The sequence below is a fragment of the Hevea brasiliensis genome, chromosome 1, assembly GCF_030052815.1.
Source record: "Hevea brasiliensis isolate MT/VB/25A 57/8 chromosome 1, ASM3005281v1, whole genome shotgun sequence".
Lineage (NCBI taxonomy): Eukaryota > Viridiplantae > Streptophyta > Magnoliopsida > Malpighiales > Euphorbiaceae > Hevea > Hevea brasiliensis.
Window position 1 is genome coordinate 92,245,572 of NC_079493.1, and position 13,201 is coordinate 92,258,772.

Consider the following 13,201-nt stretch of genomic DNA (forward strand, 5'->3'; position numbering starts at 1 on the left):
TTTAACAATCTAATACAACGTTTAATTTGTTTGGATAACACCAATCTCCTCTCACCATTGTGCTGTCTAATATTTCGATTCATGTTCCTTTTTGAATGACCCTTGAGGTCATGTTAGAATCATTTATCTGGTCATTGGTCCTCTGACCATTCTAGTCCATACTCTTCCTCACATTCGTAATATTTCTTTGTTATATATGAATCAACTGTTCAAATCTCTACTTCCATAACTCTTTTAATCTGTCAATATTCTATAACTTACTTCCTTTTGTACTGAATTGTAACCTTTCGATATTCTAACTTTTGAGTTTTAGATCCCTAAGTAGGATTTCCAAACTTATTCCTAACAATAAAATTCTGTCCTGGCATAACTATACCAAAACAGATGCCGTTGGCAACTATTCTCATCTAGGTGTACTATCAGGTAGTACATAGCTCTACACAATAATCTCAAGTTAGTATTGTAATCTGCAGCTTACAGTATAAACATCAAGAACATTGCATAGTTACTACGATACATTCCAATATATCAAACTTTCCTATCTTTTATCCTTTTCGAATTCACTGATATCCGAACTTATTCTGATTACAATATCCATTAGCAATTACTAACAGTAACATCCTTGCCCTCATCTAGAGCAATTTCATTACTGCATCTTACTTTTACGTCCTCTTGCCTTACATTAAGTAGGCTCGCCAATTAGCTTTATAATTTATGGTGTGTCAGAAAATACTTTTCACCGATAAACTCTTCCAAAACTAATTTCACTTATTATCACAATCCTTATCTTAAAGGACTAATCACTAATGCATCGAAATTTATTCCCCTATGAAGGAATAACAACAGAACATATAATTCTAACACTCACATCAAAGTATTCAGACTCCAGGTCAAACAATACATAAATAAATAGTGCCATTATTCTTCTTAACAAACAATACTGGCGCTCCCGTGGTGACACACTAGGGCGGATGAAGCCTTTTCAAGTAGTTCTTGCAACTGTATCTTCAACTCCTTTAACTTTGCTGGTGCCATTCTGTATGGCGTTATGGAGATTGGATCCACACCAGGCATAACATTAATTTCAAACTGCACTTCTCTTTCCGGAGGTAATCCTGGCAATTCATCAGGAAACACCTCTGGAAATTCATACACTGTAGGGATGTCCTTCAATGCTGGACTCCCCACTTGGGTGTCTACCACATGTGCCAAGTATGCTTCACACCCCTTTTTGATCCTTTTTCTGGCCAGTGCAGCCCAAATGATGTTTGATGGCAATAACTGCCTCTCCCCATGTATTACCACATCACTGTACTGAGGGAGGCCAAAAGTGACTGTCTTCAGCCTACAGTCAATCATGGCATGATGCCTAGCTAACCAATCCATGCCCAAGATGATATCATAATCTCTGAAGGGCATTTCAATGAAATCAGCTAGAAAAGTGTGTCATTGGATCACCAAAGGACAATCCCTATATATTTTATTAACCCTGACCTCCTGTCCTAGCGGACTTGTTACTAGTACCTCAAAGTCCATTTGTGTACATGGAACAGCAATGCAATCAATGATGCTAGCACTCACATAAGAATGGGTAGAACCTGGATCAAATAACACAAACACATCTTGGTTAAAAGTTGAGAAGGTACCAGCCACAACATCAGATGTCTCGGCCTCTTCTCTCTGTCTCATTGCATAGATTCTGACTGGAGCACTATCTTGCTCTGAATGTTTCACTGTGGTTTGGCTACCTGCTGGGATACCTCTACCCCTGCCTCGACCTCTGCTGGGTGGTTGTGAACTTCTGGTGACAAGGCTCTGAACTGACCCTTCTGCAGAAGTAGGAGGTGGTCCAACTCTGCGACTACTGGTGCAGTCCTTGGCAAAGTGTCCTGTGCCTCCACAGTTATAACAAGCTCCAATAGCCTTATAGCATATCCCACCATGATATCTTCCACAAGTTTCACATTGGCAGGAATGGTAGGAACCTCTGGTACTCTGCTGACCAGATAGAGGAGGTTTCTGTCCTGAATGTCTTCCCCTACTAGACTTCTTGCCACCTCTGCTGTGTCCCCCATAGTTCTTCCTCTTTCCAGTAGGACCACTGGAACTCTGTTCTACTGATTTTCCCTCTTTCTCTGTCTTCTCTGATTTCTTTTTCTCAGGAGTTGCTTCAGACTCAATTCTTTCCAACTCTAGGGCTTGAGAAATAAGTTCAAAGAAGTTAGTGTGTTTGAATCCGACCACTTGTAATCTGATACTGGGTTTCAAGCCAGTTTCAAACCTCTTGCATCTCTCCCTGCTGGTAGCAAGTAAACTTACTGCATAATGGCTCAGGCGGGAAAATTCTCTTTCATACTCAGCCACTGATCTACTTCCCTGTTTCAGACTTAGGAACTCTTGTAACTTCTGATCTACATAAGCATCAGGGACATATTTTTATCTGAATTCCCTGAGAAAGTCATTCCATGTTAGCACTGCAGGTTCTACCAGACTGTGGGGAATGGTTTTCCACCAGTCATAAGCATCCCCTTGTAGCAAAGATACTGAGTATTCAAATATGTGTTTCTCTGTACAATGCAGTTTCTTGAATACCCTATCCATTCTCTCTAACTATTGTTCTGCCTCTAGAGGATCTACTGTCCCCTTGAACTCTGTAGCCCCATATTTCATCAATTTTTCATACTGCCTAGCAGAAGACTGTGGTTGTACCACTGGTGTCTGTATTGGGACTTGAGTAGGCACATTACCAGCCATTTATTGGAACATTGTAGCCATCTGGCACGAAGCGCAGAAACTGCGATGCTGAGTGGTCTTCTTGAACCACTGACATTGTGTAGGGCTGGGGCATACCCTTGCACCTCAGCCTCTATAGATTGATCGACTAAACGATCACCCTCTTCCATAGTCAATTCGAGGATCTTAGACCTCTTGAACAATTAACACAAGGAGATTTCCTCCCGTTAGTGCATATTTATAATGTAATGTACTGTATGTATCAAACAATGATATTGAACAGTTGTACTATGAAGAAAGAATATTAAAGTAACAGGTGAAAACAGAATTTAAAAACTTTGCTCTGATACCATTAAAACATGTCACACCCTACCCCTCTGTAAGGCATAACATGATCCCGTAGTATACCTAATGAATTACCAACTCCATCTACTGATAACCCATTAAATACAGTACAAAGGATTTTAAAAACTTTTCTTACTTCTTTTACAGTGGTGAGCACTATTTACTGGTGTTAAAAACCTTTTTTGAACTGAAGTGATAGAACTAACACATTTGAATTATTTGGAATTTCTGTAAAAAGTTTGGCAGAGTGCCATTTATATTTTGGATAAAACAGTTCTTCAGAAAACCTGTAAAAAGCACTTCAATATATTTTCAAATCTCAACTCCAACATATTTCTCAACACAACATATTTCTCAGTATTTTCAAAGGATGAGATAAAAGAAATATAATACAAAATTTTCAAGTCAAAATAACTCATAATTTATTTTACAACTTTAATGTACAAATTTAATTTACAACTGCTCAAAACCAAGAACAATATATACATACAGTGAACATACATTACAGTACAAAATGCAAATGTGGTATACTCATTATACCCGATAATCTCTCGCTGGATGTACTAGCAGCCTAGTCTGCTGCCCTGTCCGTCTGTCTACCTGCGACAGCAATGAAAAGCTATCGCTGAGACAATGTCTCAGTGGTGCACAACATTAACCAAATACAACTTTAAATCACAGTTCATAAATCATATAAATGATGGATACGTAAAACCATAGTTAATTTCAAAACAATGAATGTCATAAGGAATTTAACACAATATCACAATAAATCTCAGTAATCAAAACGTAGTTAAATTCAAAAGACAGTGAATGTCAATAAGAATTTAAACTCCATTTCACAAATTATCAAAGCTCATAATAACACAATTTAGTCAAATAATTTATGAACACAGTGTTGCCGATTCATACACAACTTAAGCCATGACACAAAATTTCCGATCAATGCCACGTTGTACACCACGACAAAGCAATCACAACCCCACTAATCGAAATCAATGAGGAAGGGAGCTAGCTATATAATGAGTACTCATCCGATCACCTCAACTGGTAAACTAGAGAGGGAGAAAAATAAACGATCATGACTCCATAAATGGAGAAGGAAAATAAACGATCACAACCCCATAAATGGAGAAGGAATGATACGATACTGTCATGCTAAGTGTGAACACAAAATTAATTCCAAACATTTAATTCAAATGATTCTTGAGAATCCAATAAATTTGCAAAGTCATAATTTCATTCACAAAATGGCAACACAATTCATAAGTAACTTCAATTTTCACAAATCACACTAAATAATTTTTTCCACAGTTTCAAACCATTTACAATGCTTTTCAAGCAATAAGTATCCATTCAAACACATTTCCATAATTAAAAACAATAATATACAAATAGTCATAATTTATTTAAATTGAAAAATTCAAAAGAAATAACTGTTGTGCACAAACCTCTGATAACTGTCTCTTGGTCTTGACTCAGTGTTTCCTTCCCTTTCCCTGAGTCTTTGCTAATCGAAACACAATTTGAAGTGTTTCAAAGACTTAATTAAACTGTCTCTAACAATAATGCTTGATAATTAATTCACTGAATTCTATTATTTGCTTAGTCAACCTAATATGTCGACCCTCGATGTATTCTAAGTAAATTAGATTTTAATATTACTAATATTTCACATTCGATAGCCTTTTAGGGTTGGTAAGTGTTACCAAACTCATTTCCATGTATCTTGCATTTTCTTGCAATTTGCTGGATTCCGGGATACTAGTTTGACCTAGCCGGACGACCTAGTTCCCTCGGTTTTCAGGTTTCGGTCAAAACTAAAAACTTGTAGATCTATGTCTTATGGAACGCGGGGAAAAATTTCAGGTCATTCTGAGTTATGTAGACCAAGTTATGGTCATTTTACTATTGCTGGTCAAATTGCATCAAAATTGGTCACTTTAGGTCACTTAAGGTCATTTTAGGTTCGGCCAGTTTTTGGACCCAAACTTGTACAAGCTATTTGACTTGCTTATGTTCATTTCTGGGCTTTGGTGTCTTCATAAGACTTGTAGATATGGGTCTTAACTATTCATGGTTAAAATTTTAGGTCAATTGGACCTGTTTTGAGTGAGTTATGGCCTAAACACTAACTGCTACCCAAATGGTCAATTTTCAGGCCTCAATTGCACTTAATCCGGATTTGGTCATTTTTCAAGCTACCTTGCAAGCAGAATTTTGGCAAGCTTCCTTAATGAAAGTTGGCACATTTTGTGCCTAGTTTCATCTCCATGTGGTCTCATACCAATTGGAGCCACACACTCAAAGTTTTAGGCCAAAATGCACACTGCCCTATTGCACTTCCTTTATCACTCATCAAATATCACTTTTAGCATTTACCAATTCACACATTCTTACCCAATCTGGTTTGTACCATAACCTAAACATATTTTATCACATATTGTTGATCATTTTGGCAGCTTACAATCACATTCAATATGCACATTATAGTCCAGAATTTACCAACTTCAATTTACACACAATTTAACTACATAACAAGCTCATTTACATGCCTAAACTCAAACCCTTGTACACATATACAATCTGCCATAGCAAGCACCATAATTCTACCATGTAATTTCATAAACCAACCCATGAAATAACATTTTTTTGGTTCACAATGCAAGCTGCCAATTCATACATCACACTCCATTAATTTCCAAGCTTCCAAATTCAAATACACATTCACAATATACTTAGTATACATCACCCAATTTATTCCTATACATATAAACACATAATCAACCCTTTAATCTACCATTTACAAGCAAGAATAAACTGCCCTCAAGTAGTTTCCATGGCTAACAAAAATAAACATCTCCCTTAGAACATTAAACTCCAAAATTCTTTCCACAATTCAAGTACCCATAACCTCCTTACTAACTTTAATGAAGCACTAACCAAAAACACAAACTTACCACTTTGCAAACTCTTCAAAATCTCTCCAAAACTTGGTCTTCTTGCTGCCAATCTACTGCCCAAGTGGTGTAGACTAACTTTGATGAAGGAACTTAGGAAGAAATTGGCTTACTTCATGCATGCATGGAGCTTGGCCATGGATGGCCATGGAAGAACTTGAGAGAAAAAGAAGAATTCGGCCATGGATGTGTGTTTTGAAGGAAATGGAAATGTGAGTGGATAAAATCTGTCCACTTATGCTTTATTTAACCCCATAGTGCTCCACTCACCATAAGTTAATTAATTAAATAATCAAGTTTTCATTTTCCCACATTAAGCTTCTCATTTTTATTATTTACATTATGTACCACTAATTTAATTTTTCATGTCATTTTCCAAATATAATATCATGTATTTTTTAATGGAAATTTAGGCCAAAAGACAACTCGGGGTGTCAAATGACCACAATGTCCCTGTTCTGGTTGCATTCCCGATTTTTCGGTAACACCGGGTTTTATCCGTTTTTTGATTTCTCACTTTTCTTTGTACTAATTAATTAATTTTTCTTTGATATTTCTAATGATATTTATACTTCAATAAATATTTATTTGAGTCCTAAAAATATTTTCTAGGGTTCCCTGCGGTCCAGGGCTAGTCAACGGTCCACGCCGTGACTTCCCAGTGCGGTCACCCATCGCTAGGGTTCTCGTTTCGTTTAACTTGGTTACATTTCATTGCTATTATTTTTTCTTTGTTTTTCTTGTCTTTTCTTTTCTTGTATTTCATTATTCTATGTCTCATCACTCATATCGAAGTGTAGTTCTAGGCATCCTAGCTGTCCGGACAACACTGGTCACCGGAACAGTAGAATGCACTACCGAACTTAGGGGTGTTACATTTATGGGGTTTGGTGTCTTCATATGAGTTGTAGCTCTATGTCTAAGCTATCCATGGTATAAATTTCAGGTCAATTGGACCTGTTTTGAGTGAGTTATGGCCAAAACACTGACTGCTGTCCAAATGGTCAATTTTCAGGTTTGCAAAGTCACTAATCCGGATTTGGTCAATTCTCATGTCACTTTTTGGACAGAATTTAGGTAGGCTTTCTTCATGAAAGTTGGCACATTTTGTGCCTAGTTTCACCTCCAATTGGTCTCATACCAATTGGAGTCACACACTTAGGGTTATAGGCTCATTTGCACACTGCCCTCTACATGCCTTTCAAACACCAAACCAAACACACATTCACCAACTATATCCTCACTTCTCCAAACCATTCTGCATTTGATACTAACCATAACCATTCATTTCTTTACATTATAGGTCAACTTGGACAGAATACAACAACTTCAGAATACACCAATTGCAATCATAATTCACAAAGTCTAAACCCAAAAATATACATACATAAACACTCCTAACCATAACATATAATTTCACTAATAAATTACATACATACTTAGCAACTTTAAAATCATATTTCATCAAATAATCTTCATGAATTCAAGCATTCCTCATGACCTTCTCATGGCTGCCAAAATGCTCCAATTTACCAAAGTTTCCCATACTTCCTTCAACTTCAAGATTAATTGCTCAATCACCACATACACTTAATACACATTGGCTACAACATCTTATAACATTAATCAACATTCTTTCCCATCATTTACATGTAAAAACAAGCTAAACATTTTAACTTTCATGGATACCAAAATGGTACATCACCAATAATTCATCAAACCTCAAAACTTCTTCCACAAATCAACTCACCACAACATCAACTCAAAGTTTAACAAGGAAAGGATGAAGAAATGGCCACTTACCTCTTATGGACTTCCTCAAAACTCCACCAAATTCCTTCTTTCTTGTTCCCTAAGTGCTGCCCAAGGTGTGGTGGTCAAGTTTAATGAAGGCACTTGAGGTTTTTATGGTTTAATCATGGTGGATTAAAGCTTGGTGTGTGGACGGCAATGGAGGTTTTCATGGAGTATGAAGTTCGGCCAAAGTGAAGGTGATGAGGAAGAAGAAGAGAAATGGTTCTACACCTGTCCACTTTAGTTTTTAGGTATCCCAAATGCAGTTTTAGTGGAACACTAATTAAATTATAATAGTTATTTATTCAAAGTTTCCAAATTTTGCAAGTTAGCCACCACACTTTCACTAATTATAATAGGTACCACACTTTTAATTTTTATGACATTTTCATAGTTTAATGTCATTTATTTTTAATGGAAATTTAGGTCAAAAGACAACTCGGGGTGTCAATTGACCAAAATGCCCCCTATTCGGGTTGTATTCCTGATTTTTCGATAACACCGAGTTTTGTCAGTTTCTCGATTTCTCGTTTTTCTTTGTACTAATTACTTAATTTTTCTTTGACATTTCTAATGTCATTTGTACTTTAATAGATATTTATTTAAGTCTCAAAATATTTTTCAGGGTTCCCCGCGGTCTAGGGCTAGTCAACGGTCCACACCGCAACTTCCTGGTGCGGTCACCCATCGCTACGGTTTTCGGCTCGTTTAACTTGGTTACATTTCATTGCTATTATTTTTCCTTTGTTTTTCTTGTATTTTCCTTTCTTATATTTCATTATTTTATGTCTCCTCACTAACATTTAAATGTAGTTCTAGGCATCCTAGCTGTCCGGACAGACACTGGTCACCGTAACAGTAGAATGCACTACCGAACATAGGGGTATTATAACTTTGTGGTCTACAGTGATGCCTCGCATAATGGGTTAGGGTGTGTATTGATGTAAGAGGGGAAGGTGGTCGCCTATACTTCCAGGCAGCTAAGGCCACATGAACAGAACTGCCCTACCCATGATCTAGAATTTGCAGCAATTATCTTCACACTGAAGATATGAAGGCACTACCTGTATGGGGAAAAGTGATATATTTACACAGACCACAAAAGTCTGAAATACTTGCCAACCCAGAAGGAGCTCAACCTTAGACAGAGGCAATGGATTGAGTTCCTAAAGGACTACAACTGTGTAATAGATTATCATCCTAGGAAGGCAAATATAGTTACTGATGCCTTGAGCAGAAAGTCTATCACAACTTTGAGATCATTGAATGCTTGTCTGTCCCTGGCTCAAGATGGAGCAATTTTGGCTGAGTTGCAAGTGAAGCTAAACCTGCTACAGCAGATACAAGATAGGCAAAAGGCAGATGATAAATTGATGGCTATTGTGGGTAAAATCTCGTAAGGAAAGGAAACCGACTATGAGATGAAAGCAGAGGGGTGTCTGTACTACAAAAGAAGAGTGTGTCTACCAGATGATGGAGAATTGAATACCAGTATTCGAAAAGAGGCACACACTAGTGCTTATGCTATGCACTCGGGAAGCACAAAAATGTATAATGATCTAAAGCCTCATTATTGGTGGCCTGGTATGAAGAAGAATATAGCTGACTATGTTACTAGGTGCTTGACATGTCAGCAAGTTAAAGCTGAACATAAAGTTCCATCAGGATTGCTACAGCCTATAAACATACCTGAATGGAAATGGGATCGGGTCACTATGGATTTTGTAAGTGGTCTACCTCTCACCCAAAAGAAGCATTATGCAGTATGGGTGATAGTGGATAGATTGACGAAGTCAGCACACTTTCTGCCAGTTAGGACTGACTACTCACTGGGGAAGCTAGCAGAATTGTATATCAGTGATAGAGTTAGACTACAAGAAATTCCACTTTCCATTATATCTGATCGAGACCTAAGGTTTACATCGAGATTTTGGAAGAAGTTGCAAGAATCCTTGGGCACACGACTCCACTTTAGCACAGATTTTCATCCTCAGACAGATGGGCAATCAGAAAGAGTAATCCAGGTAAATATTGAAACTAAGTGAATTCGTACAAATATTGAACTGAAATGATAATAATAACATTTGATATATGTTAGGTCCTTGAGGATATGCTGAGGAGTTGTATCAGAATTTGCATATATCAATAGCTATCAAGCTAGCATCCAAATGGCCCCGTATGAAGCACTGTATTGGAGGAAGTGTAGAACTCCAGTGTGTTGGACTGAATTGGGTGAAGATAAGCTGGTAGGACCAGACCTGGTGAAACAGACTGAGGAGAAAGTTAAATTGATAAAAGCTAATTTGAAGATTGCCTCGAACAGACAAAAATCCTATACCGACTTAAAGAGAAAATAAATAGAATATGCAGTTGGTGACAAAGTGTTCCTCAAAGTATCACCGTGGAAGAAGGTACTGAGGTTTGGAAGAAAGGGTAAGTTAAGCCCTAGGTTCATTGGCCCGTATGAAGTCATTGAATGTATGGGACTAGTGGCCTATTGGCTAGCTTTACCACTAGAGCTGGATAAGATCCATAATGTGTTTCACGTATCTATGCTGCGGAGATACAGATCAGTTCCTTCACATGTCATCTCCATGGAAGAGATTGAAATTCAACCGGACTTGACATATGAAGAAGAACCCATACTGATCCTGGCTCGGGAAGTGAAAGAATTGAGGAACAAATAAATTCCACTGGTGAAAGTGCTTTGGAGGCACCATAACACCGAGGAGGCAACCTAGGAAAGTGAAGAGATGATGAGGCAACAGTTCCCTCAACTGTTTGCATCAGGTAAATTTCGAGGATGAAATTTAAATTAGAGGGGAAGAGTTGTAATACCCTCACTGTAGCAAGTCCGTACATTCTACTGTTTCGGTGATCAGTGTCGGTCCGGACAGCTAGAATGTCTAGAACTATATCTAGACTAGAGTGAGGAGTCATAAATAACCCAAATAATAATAAGAAAAATCTAAGAAAAATTTTAGAAATAAAACACAACCAAGTTAAATAAGCCGGCGTGTGACACTCCTCACCCGATTACAGTATAGCTGAGCAAGGCATGTCACACTTGGTACCGAAGCACCCTATTTTATCTTACTTTATTCCTTTAAAATTTTGTTCTCATTATATTTTAATATCAATTATTTTTCTATGGAGAAACCAGCAGAGTTTTCCCTGTTTCTATTACCATTTGGCATATTTCACTATTCACCTGCTTGAAATTTTCAATAATATTTTAAAATAAAAATCTCATCATTTCATGCATCATCTATATATTTCAATTCTGTATTCAAATCCATATAATTCATACATATCCAATTGGATACATTCCCATTCATGCTCAACTCATATATGAAAATTTTCAATCTTCATTAATTTACATGATATCAATTTAATCACATATGAATTAACCGATTTATTAATTTACATCACATACCTATTAATTATATTTTCATAATTTACATTACAATACTATAACTAAGCATTTTATACAACATACAAATTATGACCTATATGGGCCCTATCTACATGCATTGCTGAGGAGGTGACAACCTTGAACACTCTGCAGATCAGAACTCCAAAATCTCTGTTTAGTATTCGCTGGGCTTTACCTTCAGTACCTGCGCGAGAAAATAAATCTATCGCGCTAAGCATTGCTGCTTAGTGGTGCAATAATATAACAAAGAAAATAATATATACAAAATACAGATAGAAATAAAACCTAATTTGTGTAATCAAGAATTATTTTCATTTCATATGGAATTCCTAATATTAATTATCTTTTGTCATATTATATTGTTCTTTGGAATTGCTTGTTTCCTAAATTTACTGTAGTGATATACAAAATACGAAATATATTAGTATATTACATTTCTATTCATGTTATTTCAGAAGATGCAGTTGTAATTATTTATATAAAAGATATCTATTTTGTTAATCTTTTTATCCTTTCACTCAACATTTCCTAGGTGTTTGGATCATTTCATAGTAAATAAAATTTTAAAAATAATTCTAGTTTCTTTCTTATTCATTCATTTAATTCACATTATTCTTAACAAATTTTACTACCCAAATAATCTATCATAAGCTGACTAAACTGGATAACGGGTCGTTGGCACTGGACACCGTGGTGCCTCGGGCCGTCATACCATGGGACGCATAACATCAACCATGTATGCAGTCAACATGGCTAAAAAGCCATGATAACACATAATCGGGCATAAAAGCCATGAGTGCAGGCATAAAGCCATGAATGCAGGCATAAAGCCATGAATACAAGCATAAAGCCTTACACAGTACTACTAAAACAATACCCTATTGGCATGCCAATCTATCCAATCTGACACACATGTCTAGGCGATACATGGGCACATAGTACCATTAAGTGTTCATAAGTTTCATTTTTTCATTATAGGTTCTAATTATAATTTCTAGCATTTTAATCTTTTTCATAATAGAAACATAAATCTCTAAGTCTAATATTTACATAATTTATGCATTCATCGTAATTTATATATTTATTATGTTATCCATAATGATCACAATTCAAAACAATGGTTCTTATGTACCATTGTACTCAAAATAATCTTCCTTTCTTTCCTAATGAGAACTCAAGTCCTATTCACACATTTATGTGATTCATTTATTTATTTCAAAATTTATATGAATTATCATTTGTAATTCAAAAGATATCTTTACTTACTAGGTATTTATAATTCCCCTTATTTTCTCTCATGTACCATTTAATATTAATGGGTTTATTATTTCATTATATATTCCATTATATATATTTGTTGTAACATTCTAAACTTTATTTCCTAGTGAAAATACAATATCTAGACTCATTTCAATCTAATGCATATATTCATGAATTTCATTTATATAGTTTACTATTTATCAATCTCACTATCTATTTATCACTTACAATTTCTTATCTAATTTATTACAATAATTTACATGTACCTAGATTCAAGCATATTTATCTGTATTCATAAAAGGAACCTAAGTCTCAAATATTATTTGTACATCATTTACACCTTTAATATTTCATTCATAGTAATTTATAAATCACATTTCAAATTATATTAATAATGTCTCATAAGTTCTATTTGTGATGAGAATAGAAATCCCATCCACCTATTCTCATAATTTGGGTATACATTAAATCCTTTAAGTAAGGTATCATTGACCCTATTAGCAATTTAAGTTTTTGGTAGTTACTATTCACTTGACCATTTCCTTTCAAAGGTTGAATTTTTAATTCATAATATGTACACAAATGTTTGATACATATTTATACCATATTTTGGGTTCTAATTTTGTTGGCATTGATTTCCAATTGCAATTCAAAGCCTCCTAAAAGTATTTTC